This window comes from Tamandua tetradactyla, chromosome 13 (genome assembly GCF_023851605.1).
Source record: "Tamandua tetradactyla isolate mTamTet1 chromosome 13, mTamTet1.pri, whole genome shotgun sequence".
Lineage (NCBI taxonomy): Eukaryota > Metazoa > Chordata > Mammalia > Pilosa > Myrmecophagidae > Tamandua > Tamandua tetradactyla.
This window is the reverse complement of record NC_135339.1, coordinates 7,119,625-7,132,339: the sequence shown is the minus strand read 5'-3', so window position 1 is coordinate 7,132,339 and position 12,715 is coordinate 7,119,625.

Here is a 12,715-nt window from a genome sequence, read left to right as displayed (position 1 = left end):
TAGACCTGCCCTACAAGAAATGCTAAAGGGAATCCTTCAGACTGAAGGGGAAAGACCCTGGGCAGTAATTTGAATCCATATGAAATAATTAACAACCAGTAAAGGTAGCTACAGAAGTAAATACAAAAGTAAGTATTAATGTATTTTTCTGTTTATAATGTCTTTCTTTTCCCTATCTGACTCAAAAGACAACAGAATAAGGCAATAATTATAAATCTCCGTTAATGGGCGCCCAATGTATGAGATGAAATTTATGACAAAAACAACATAAAGAAGGGGCAGATGTGTATAGGAGCAAAGATTTTGTATACTATTGAAATTATATGAGTATTAACCCAAACTGATTGTTATAAATGCTAATTTTAATCCCTAAGGCAGCCACTAAAAATATAACTCAAAAATGCAGAGTCAAAGAAATGGCAAAGGATTTAAAAGGGTACACTAGAAAGTATCTATTGAATATAAAAGAAGGCAGCAATGCAGGGACAAAAAATATATATGAGATATAAAAAATAAATAGCAAAATGGCAGAAATCCTTATTCTTCTTTTTTGAAGTTTTAAAATATGAATGACCATCTATTTTCAACACCCTGCAATACTGACATTCCTTTGTTCTTCCTCGTGCAAAATCATTGTTTAATTTGCACATTTAGTCACTATCATTGTACACTCCAGGCATTCCTAGATTATACCATCTCAGTCTTTATTGTTTATTCTTCCTTCTGGAGAAATCCTTATTCTTATTCCTTATCATTAATTATAAAAATGTAAATGGATTAAACTCTTCAAAAAAAAGGCAGAGATAGGCAGAATTGATGAAAAAACAAGATCCAACTATGCTATCTATAAGCAACTTTCTTTAGAGTCCAAGAAACAATTATATTGAAAGCAAAAAGATGGAGAAAGATATTCCACGTAAACAGTAACCAAAAGAGAGCTAACATGGCTATACTAATATCAGACAAAATAGATTATAAGACAAAAATTGTTATGAGAAACAAAGAAATACATTATAATGACAGAGTAATCAATCCACAAAGAAGATATAACAATTATAAATATATATGCACCTGACAGCAGACCCCCAAAACACATGAAGCAAAAACTGACTGATATGAAGGTAGAAGTACACATGTTAACAAAAATAGTTCAACATTTCAATATCCCACATTCAATAGTGAATAGAAAAGCTAGACAGGAGATTACAAAGGACACAGAAGATATGAATGAGACTAAAGTCAACTAGACCTAACAGACAACTATAGAACATTCCACCCAATAACAGCTGAATACACATTCTCCTCAAACATTATCTAGGATAAACTCTATGCTAGACAATAAAAGAAGCCTGAGTAAACTTAAAAGGATTGAAATAAAGTATGAAAGTATGTTTTCCGTTCACAAAGGAATGAAATTAACAAACCAGTACAGGAAGAAAATTGGAAAATTCACAAATATGTGGAACTAAATATCACACTGCTAAATAAGCAACTGGTCAAAGAGGAAATCAGAGGGAAATTAGAAAATACTTGAAGATGAACATGAGCAAAAACATAACTTACCAAAACTGATGGGATGCAGCAAAGGCAGTGCCAAGAGGGAAATTTATAGCTGTAAATGCCTATATTAACACAGAAGAAATATTTCAAATCAATAACCTAACCACATCTTGAACTAGAAAAAAGATGACATAACTTTATGAGATAAAGTTAGAAGAAAGGAAATGATAAAGAATAAAGTGGACAAAATGAAATAGAGAATTTTAAAAATTGAGGGAATCGGGCGGTGCAATGGTGGCTCAGTGGCAGAATTCTCACCTGCCATGTCAGAGACCCGGGTTCAATTCCCAGAATCCACCCATGACAAAAAAAAAAATTGAGGGAATCAGGGAAACCAAAAGTTGGCTCTTTGAAAAGAACAATATATTCAACAACCTATCACCTAGACTGACCAAGAAAAAAAGAGAAAATGAAAATAATTAAAATCAGAAATGAAAGTGGGGACACTACTACTGATCCTACTGAAATAAAAAGGATTATAAGGGAATCCTATGAGCAATTGTACAGCAACAAATTAGATCATCTAGATGACATGGATATAATCTATCAAAACTGATGCAAGCAGAAAGAGAAAATATGAATAGACTAATAACAAGTAAAGAGATTCAATATTAATAATCTCCCAAGAAAGAAAGGCCCAGGATCAGAAAGCTTCGCTGCTGAGTATAACCAAATGCTTAAAGTGGAATTAAGACCAATCGTCCTCGGACACCTCCAGAAAATAAAACAGAAAGGAACTCTTCTGTGAGGAATTAGCAAAGCACAGAGGGCACAGTTCCCCAAACCGCTCTCATTTCTGACATGAAATTGCAAATTTAGAGTTCACAAAACCACTCTCAGGTTTGACCATTCACTAGAAGAAGTCATGGAAGTCCCTGGAAGTTCTTGTACTCACAGTTGCAGTTTATTGCAGGGAAAGGATCTAGATTAACATCAGCCAAGGGATGAAACACATAGGGTGACAGGCAGGAGTGTTCCAAATGTGGAGGTCCCATTGTTCCCTCAACAGGACACACTACTCTCCTAGCAGCGAGGTGGGACAACATACAGAGTTCTTCCAACTGGAGAAGCTCAACCTGAGCCATAGTGTTCCAAGTATTAATGGAGGCCCCATCACATAGGCATTACAGAGGACTGAGTGCCCATGTGGTTGATTTCCATCTGAAGGTTGATGGATGTTGTGTGACTCAAACCTCCCCACCCTATAACACATTATGGGTATTTATGGCATGGTCAGCCTACACCCTAAGACTGTAAGGGAGTGGCCAGCAGCCTCCCTGAATTATGTCATTAGACTGTGCAGTGAGACCCAAGGCCCCCAGACAATGAGAGACACTCCTTTCTAACATAACATTACAAAGGCCCAGAGATCACCAACGACCATACCTCTCCTTTCAGCGAGGCCAAATTCTTTTTTCTTTTCACATGTTATATGATTCCATTTATATTGACACATTTAGAGAGAGAAAGCAGATTGGTGCTTGCTAGGGGCTAGAGCAAGGGGAATTGGGAACAGCTGCTTAACAGGTACCAGATTCCCTTTTTTTTGTTTTTTAATTGACAAAACATAACAACATACAAACATGAACATTCTTACCATATGATCATTCCAGTCTTGGTATATAATCAATAATTCACAATATCATCATATAGTTGTCTATTTATTATCATGATCATTTCTTAGAACATTTGCATCACTCCAGAAAAAGAAATAAAAAGAAAAAAGAAAAAACTCACACACAGCATACCTCTTACCCCTCCCTCGCACTGACCACTAGTATTTCCATCTACCCAATATATTTTAACCTTTGTTCCCCCTATTTTTTTCTATACCCCTTACTACTCCCTTACATTGATCACTAGTATTTCAATCTACTCAATTTATTTTAACATTTGTTCCCCCTATTATTTATTTATTTTTAATCCATATTTTTTACTCATATATCCATACCATAGATAAAAGGAGCATCAGACACAAGGTTTTCACAATCACACAGTTACACTGCAAAAGTACATCATTATACAATCATCTTCAAAGAAACATGACTACTGGAACACACTTCTACAGTTTCAGGCACTTCCCTCTAGTTTCTCTAATACACCTTAACCGAAAAAGGGGCTATCTATATAATTCATAAGAATAACCTCCAGGATAACCTCTCCACTCTGTTTGAAAGAGGCCAAATTCATTGCCACACAACTTCTTAACTCATTCTGTGATGGCAATGTGGTGGTTTGAAGCTATCTGTACCCCAGAAAAACATGATCCTAAATGGAATCCATTCCTATAGCTAACCCATTGTCAGCAGGGCCTTTTGATGAGGATACTTCACTTAAGGTGTGACCCAGCCCAATCAGGATGGGTCTTAATCTTATTATTGGTGTTCTTTATAAATAGAATGAATTCAGACGGACAGAAAGCCACGGGAAGATAAAATCAACGGAACGCAGGAGAGAAGGGAGAGGCCAGCAGACGCCACCACATGCCTTGCCATGTGACAGAGGAGCCAAGGATGGCCAGCAGCTGGTCTTCCGGAAGAAAGCACTGCCTTGATGACATCTTAATTTAGACTTTCTTTTAGCTTCAAAACCATAAGCTAATAATTTTTCACTATTTTAGTTGATGTATTTCATATAATTTGGTAGAGGAGCCCAGGAAACTAAAACATATTTTGGTCCCAGCGGAGTGGGGCGCTGCTTTAGAAAATACCAAAAATATCAAAAAGGCTTTGGAATTGGGTAATGAGTAGAAACTGGAAAAACTGTGAGGTGCTTGACAGCAAAGGCCTAGACTGCTTTGAAGAGACTGTTTGCAAAAACATGGATGCTAACCACACTTCTGATGTGACTTAGAAGAAATGATGGATATGTTTTTGGAAAGTAGAGGAAAGGTGATCTCTGTTTTCAAGTGGAAGAGAACTTTGAAAAATTGGGTTCTGGTGTTGGATGGAAGGCAGAATTTGAGAGTGATGAGCTTGGATATTTAGCTGAGGACATTTCCAGGCTAATTGTGGAAAGTGAAACCTGGTTTCTCCCTGCAGTTTATAGTAAAATTCAAGAGGAAGAGGACAAACTGAGAACTGAGCTCCAGGGTGCGCTTGCATGTGCGTGTGCATGTGCATGCACACACACACACACACACACACACAAAAAAACCAACCAACCAACCAAACAAACAAACAGAAATTGATGGTTTGGAAAATTCTGAACTTCTGGAAAGTGAGTCCCCAGAGAATAATGCTCAGTGTAAGGACTGAATTGAACATGGATCTGGTCAGCCATTTTAGTGTGAGTCAGAATTAGAGGTGTAGTTATCCAGGAAGCATCTGTGGGAGGTCCCACAGTCTGACGGTTTGGACCCTTTACTACTACATGCACAGCCAACAAGTTTTTTTTGCGAGATGTGTATGAGTAGAACTACTGCTAGCCTGGACTAAAAGGAACAGAAAAGGAACAGAATGAAGGAAAAGCCACTTCAAGGGCATAACCACAGAAGCTGAGGTTAGGGCTGAAGACATCGTCTCGGGTCAAAAGAGTGGGCCCATCCATGAGTGTGGAAAGGGTAAGATTTCCCCAGTGCTTCCACCCTGCTGTTCAGGAAGAGTGCTCCCACATTTTGCATTATCAGATGGTAGAGCTTATTCCCTGGGGATTGCAGAAGGTCTGGCTGCCACCCCAATGCTTGAAGATGGCAGAACCTAAGCTCCAGTGTTTGGGGAGAGCATGGCCACTGTGCAAGCACTTGCAAGGTTTGGGGCTGCCATTCCATCAGACCCAGAGGACAAAACATAATTCCACAGATGACTCACAGGTCATGAAATTTAATGGACTATGCCCTGCTGGATTTTAGAACTGTTTGGAACCCATGACATCAGTTTTCCTTCCAATCGCTCCCTATGGAAATGGAAATGTTTAACCTATGCCTGTTCCTCCATTGTACCTTGGAAGCAGATAACTTGTTCTCTAGGTTTTACAGGTCCACAGATGCCCCAGGACAGACCACACCTATCACCAATTTTGATGAGATTTTGTACTAAGCATTGTACCTAAATTACTTAAGGTTTGGGGGGTATTGTAATGGAATTAATGCATTTTGCATATAGAAAGAACATGTATTTTGGGGGTCCAAAGGGTAGAATGTGATAGTTTGAAGTTATATGTACCCAATAAAAACATGTTCTTAAATTTAATCCATTCCTGTGGTTGTAAACCCATTTTAAGTCTGATATGTTGATGAGGCTACTTCAGTTAAGGTATGACCCACCTCATTCAAGATAGGTCTTAATCTTATTAGTGGAGTCCTTCATAACAGAATGAAATTCAGACAAAGACAGAAAAAAAAAACATGGGGGAAAAAGCCATGGAAGCAAAAAGCTGAGATCAATGAAACCCAGAAGAGAAACAAGAGGCCAGCAGACATTGGCATGTGCCTTGCCATGTGGCAGAAGAGTCAAGGATGACTGATGGCCAGTCTTTAGAAAGAAAGCATCACCTTGAAGATGCCTTGATTTAATTATTTTCATGGCCTCAAAACTTCAAGCTGATAAATTTCCATGGTTTAAGCCAAGCTACTTCATGGTGTTTTCTTGGAACAGACTAGGAAACCAAAACAGGCAGTCCTTCCCTGATACCAAAGCCAAACAAAGACTTTAGAATAGAAAACTATAAACTAATAGTCCTTGTGGATATAGATGCAAATATCCTAGACAAAATACTAGCAAATTGAATTCTAAAGCATATTAAAAGGATTATATACCATGACCAAGTGGGATTTATTTCAGGAATGCAAGGATGGTTAAGCATAAAAAAAAAAATCACTGCAATGCACATTATCAACAGACCTAAGAAAAAAGAACATATAATCATCTTAACAGATGGAGGAAAAACATTTGGAGAAATTTAATACCCTTCCATAAGAAAACACTCAACAAACTAGGAACAGAAGGAATTCCTGAACCCGTCAAAAAGGTATCTATGAAAAACCCAAAGGCAACATATTACTTAATGGTGAGAGACTGAATGTTTTTTCCATAAGGTCAGGAACAAGACAAGAATGTCTGCTTCTAGTCAATATTGTGCTGGAAGTTCTAGTCTTGGCAATCAGGCAAGGAAAAGGAATAAAAGGCATCCAGATTGGAAAGGAAATAATAAGACTCTATTTGCAGATGATATGACCACATATATACAAAATCCTAAAGAATCCACACAAAAATTATTAGAGGTAAAAAACAAGGTAATCAAAGTTGTAGGATATAAGATCAATATATATAATCCATTGTGTTTCTATACATTATCAATGAATAATCTGAAAATTAAATTAAGAAAAGAAATCCACTTAGAAAGCTTGGAGCTGCTGCTCCATCAGGCCTTGGGGGCAAAACATCATAGATGACTCTCACACCATAATCTCTAATGGAGTAGTCCCATCAAAAAGAATAAAGCATGTAGGAATAAACTGAAACAAGGAAGTACAATACTTGAAAACTACAAAATGTTACTGAAAGTGTTCAGCAGCCAGATGTTGAGACAGTCAATTAGGACAATGAGCCAGACCAAAAATAACAATAAAGCCTCTGCTCACTTACTGTGGCAGTGAAAGTAAGAGACAAAAAGAAGGCACCAGCTCCTCAGTGTTTCATTTCCCCTCACAGACTGGCACTGAGCAAGAGTAATCAAGACAGTGTTATTTTGGCATAAGAATAGACATATATATCAATGGAATAAGATTGAAGAATCCAGTAATAAACCCATATCTATAGTCAATTGATCTTCGACAAGGTGACAAGTTAATCATCTTTTCAATTAATGGTACTGGGAAAACCTGGATATCTACATGCAAAAGAATGAAGTTGGATCTCTACTTCACACCACATACAAAAATTAACTAAAAATGGATCAAAGATCTAAATATAAGAGCTAAAACTACAGAATTCTTTGAAGAAATTGCTGATGTAAATTTTCATGATGTTGGATTAGGCAATGGTTTCCTAATATGGCACCAAAAGGACAAGCACTAATGACAAAAATAAATAATTTGGACTTCATAAAAATTACAAACTTTTGTACAACTTAGGACACTATCAAAAAAAATGGAAAGAAAACCTACAGAAAAGGAGAAAATATTTGCAAGCTATATATTGGATAAGAGCTTAGTACCAAGAATATATAAAGAACTCTTACAATTCAACAACATAAAGATAACCCAAGTGAAAAATGGGCAAAGAACTTGAATAGACATTTCTCCAAAGAAGTTATACAAATGCTCAATAAGCACATGAAAAGATGCTCAACATCATTAGTCATCAGGTAAAGGCAACTAAAAACACAAAGAGATACCACCTCACATGCACTAGGATGGCTACAACAATAATTTTAAAAAGAAGGAAAAATAAGTTTTTGTGAAGATGTAGAAAAGTGTTGGTGAAAATGTAACTATGCTGCTATGGAAACAGTTCAGTAGTTTTTCTTAAACACAGATTTACCATTTGATTCAGAAATTCCACCCATAGATATACTTAAGAATATTAAAAGCAGGTGTTCATGCAAAAATTTGTACACAAATGTTCATGGCAGCATAATTCATAACAGTCAAAAAGTGGAAACAACTCAAATGACCATCAACTGAAAAACACAATGTTGCAAACAAAATAGTTCAACCAGACAACAGACCATATTATTCAGCCATAAAAAAGAATGAAATACTGATACATGTAACAACATGGGTGAACCTTAAGGCATCATGTTGGGTGAAACAAGCCAGACACAAAAAGACAAATATTGTGTGATTACATTTATATGCAATACCCAGAACAGGCATATTTATAAAGACAGAAAGTAAAAGTGTGGCTGCCAGAGGCTGAGGGAGGAGGGAATGGGGAGAGATTAATTAATGTTTATGCAGTTTCTTTTGGGGCGATGAAAATATTTGGATTTAGTGGTGATGGATTCACAACATTGTGAATAAACTAACAACCATTAAACTGTACACTTTATTATAGGTAAAATGGTGAGTTTTATGTTAAGTGAATTTTATCTCAAATAAAACAAATTGTTGAATTGGCAAGAAAGTAAGAAAAATCCATAAAGGCCAAAAACAATGAGAAAGCACTGACATGCAAAGGGAAATACAAGCTAATTTGGCAGCTACTCTGAGGTAAGCCACCAACCCTGAAGACATAGAACTTAGGTTTTAACCAGTACAGTATGGCACATTCAAGATGGAAACCTCCACATAAAGCCAGGAGAAGCAAAGGGTGATAATCATGGGTCATGCATGAACCAGTAAAATTCCATCCCACAAAGGGAGGTAGTGAGAAAATTTGTCTTTCATAGCCCTACCTCTGGAATTAAGGATGTGAAAATGTCTCTCATGAGGAATTATGATCACAAGACAAGCCTTATATAGATTTGAGTAGTCTTCAAACTATTTGTGTGGTCCATAATATCTCAAGCCAAGGAGATAATTAAAAGTGTTTCCAGACACCTAAAAAATCAAATGTAAATTATCTCTGGAAGAATGTCACTTAAACCCATGCCTTAAGATTTACACGTTCCAATAAACATGAGCTCACACATATGTACACACACTCACAAAACACATGCAGAGACAAGGCAGCATAAAGCAGTCAGCAAAAACAAAACCAGAGCCACAAAAACATCATGCATTGACATAAATGAATGCAGAATATATGACAATTATGTTTAATATTTAAACAAATGAAAAAGAGCAAATCAAAATCCGACTAAGGATAAGAGACTAATAGGAAGATTTGGAAAAAGAACAAATAGAACCTCTACAGATAAAGCAAATACCTATTAAAATTTAATGCAATGGAAGGATCAATCACCAGATTAGACACACCTGAATAAGAAGAAAGTACTGAAGAAATTATTTAGAATACAGTAGAGAGAAACAAAAAGGTAGAAAATGTAAAAGTTAGAGATAGAGTGAAAAGTCTAATATAAATCTAATTTGTCTTCTTGAAAGAGATCATTAGAATTGGAAGAGGAACCACTGAGATATTATAAAAAATTTTCCAGGTATGAAGAAAGAGAACTCCTTCTAGTGAGGAAGCCTAAAAATTTCTTACCAGTATTAACACGAATCCACATCAGGGCACTTGTAGTCTAACTGAAGAACACCAAAGACGAAGAGAAGATCTTGAAAGCAGTCAGAAGGAAATAACGGAGAAATGCCTGCAAAGGAATCACATTTCAACTAAACTCATTTTACCATGGTAGAATTAGAAACTAGAAGATATCGGGGTAACGGTGGTGGTCAGACACATATCAACTTGGCAAGGGTATAATATCTGCTTATTTAATCAAACACTCATCTCAGTGAAGGCATTTAAATGTATAGTCAGTTGACTTTAAGTAAAGGAGATTACAGATTAGCCTCAATAACATGGGTGATCTTCATCCAATCAGTTGAGGCCTTAAAAGGGAAAAAAAAATGAGTTCCACTTGAGAAGAAGAAACTGTGCCTTAAGATGGAAGAATCAAAAACCATATGAGTTTCAGCCTGCTGGCCTGCCATACAGATTTTGGACTTACCAGCCCTACAATTGTATGAGCCACATCCTTAACATACATCTCTCTGGAGAAGACTGATTGATACAATAGCTCTAAAGAGGTAAGAAAAAATAACTGTCAACTGTCTTCTAAAAGAATGAAAATAAGATAAATTTTCAGCAAAATTTCTAAGCAAAACTTGTAAGATCTAAAAATTTATGCCTAGCAGAATCTCACTACAGAAATTCTAAAAGATATGCCACGGGAAGAAGGAAAATGATTCCAGAAAGAAGATCTGAGTTTATGAGACAATGAGAAGATGAAAAGGTAAGTTTGTAGGTACATCTAAATGAATACTGTAGTACATGGAATAAGCTCCCTTCCCCAAAGATGTCCCCATCCTAATTCTCCAAACTTGAGAATATGTCACCTGACATGGCAAAAGGGATTCTCCAGACATGATTAAGTTAAGACTCTTGAGATGGAAAGATGATTCTGGATGATCCAAATGGATCAATGTAATCATCAGGGTCCTTATGAGAAAGAAGCAGGAGGGCCAGAGTCAGTGAAGGTGAGATAACAATGGAAGAGAGCAAGAGAGAGAGTGATAGTGATAGCAAGAGCTAGGAAAGGAGAGAAGAGGAGGGAAGGAGAAGGGTGGGGAGGGAAGGAGAAGAGAGGAGAAAAGAGTAGAGGACAGAAGGGTAGAGAAGAAGGGGGGAAGGAGAAAAGAGAAGACAAGGGAAGAGGAGAGTAAGAGGGGAGGATAGAAGAAGGAAGGGGAGGGAGGCAAGGAGAATTATAGATGTTACATTGTTAACTTTGAAGACAGAGGAAGGAGCCATGAGCCAAGGAATGCAGACAGCCTCTTGAAGCTGGAGAAGGCAAGGAAATAAATCGTACCCCAGAGGCTCTAGAAGAAACCAGCCCCGCTGGTGCCTTGATTTTAGCTCAGAGAGACTGATTTTGGACTTTTGACTTCCAGAGCTGTAAAATAGTAAATTTCTTTTGTTTTAAACCACTAAGTTAAGTGGTGATTTGTTACAGCACCAAGAGGAGACTAATACATATACAGCATAAAGCAATAATGATTATATCTGAGTTGTGAGACAAAATGTGAAGTAGCTGACCCAAGTTCTCATGATGAGATAGCGATCGCGGAGTGATAGTTTGAGCCCAGGCAGCCTGGCTTCAGCTTCTGAGCTCTGGACCCCTGATCTCCAAATGATCTACCTCCTTCCACAGCCCTGGAATTTCCATGGCCACCCATACCCAAGAACAGTAAGCCTGGAGCCTCAGGTAAGGCCGGTAACTCTTCCCAGAAAGCACAGAAAAAGATTCCCTTTCAAAGGCCATCCAGGTCCTTCCAGCATTCTTTTTGTAAAGATTCTAATTGTGCCTGATATTAGTGCATGATATTTGCATTTCTAGTAAATTACTTTGCTAAAGACACACATTTCTTCCGTTTGGTGCTGTATTCCCTTGTTCTTACAATAAGTCTTCTCTTACTTTCTCCATTTTTACTTACTACCTTGGTTGGTTTAAACCTGCCTCTTGTGAAAAATGTTTGTTTCTAGACTGCTGTTGTTATCACCTTCTGTTTGGTAATAATGCTCAGATCCATTCATAATCCTATCATATACACCCAGTTTTACATGCAGTTCAAATTGAACATTGAATTTCTTAGGTTAGGTCTTATCCAGGAAATAATTTAAGCAACTATTGTGTCCTTGTAAAGGTAGAGATGAAGACATGGAAGATTGGTTAAAAAAATTTAACTACCAGTCACACTATTGTTTTTTTCTAACATTTTCCATCTCACCCACATTGAAATCCATTCATTGTGAGATATTACAACCGGTCCTTGTGGCCTCCAAAAAGATATCTTCAAGTCCTAATCCCAAACACCTCAGAATGTGACTTAATTTAGAAATGGAGTCTTTCAAGATTGATTACCGTAATATGAGGCCAAACTAGATCAGGGCGGGTCCTGACCCATCACAACTGGTGTCCTTACAAGAAGAAGAAATTTGTACAGACAGATGGACACAGAGGATGGACACAGAGAACAGTGCCAGACGACAACGGAGGCAGAGATGGCAGTGATACATCTACCAGCCAAGGAATGCCAAGGATTGCTAGAAAACTCCAGAAGCTAAAAGACACAAGGGAAGTTTCTTCCTATAGGTTTCAGAGGCAGCACATCCTTGCCAACTCTCTGAGTTTAGACATGTAGCCTCAGGAACTGCAAGACAATAAATTTCTGTTGTTTTAAAGCACCCAGTTTGTGATATTTTTAATGAAAGCCCCCGAAAACTAAGATGGTGGGAGTATAGAGGTCTGGCTTTGCCCCAACTTAAGACAACCCTGAAAGGTCACCCAATCCTCATAGCTCACCATGGAGTCAACTGAGGCCTTTACTGTGACCACATCACCGTCCAACTTCTCCCTTTGCTTGGTTCTTGACTCCCTAATAAACTTACTCTGTGCTGATCTCCAACTCACAGTCTGCTTTCCAGGGACCCTGACCTTCAACACACCTAAATGCTGGCCCATGGGGTATTGGTTTAATAACTGATGGTGCAGTCACTGTGCTGGTTGAAATGGCTATGTACTCTAGAAAAGTCATGTTCTCTCTCTC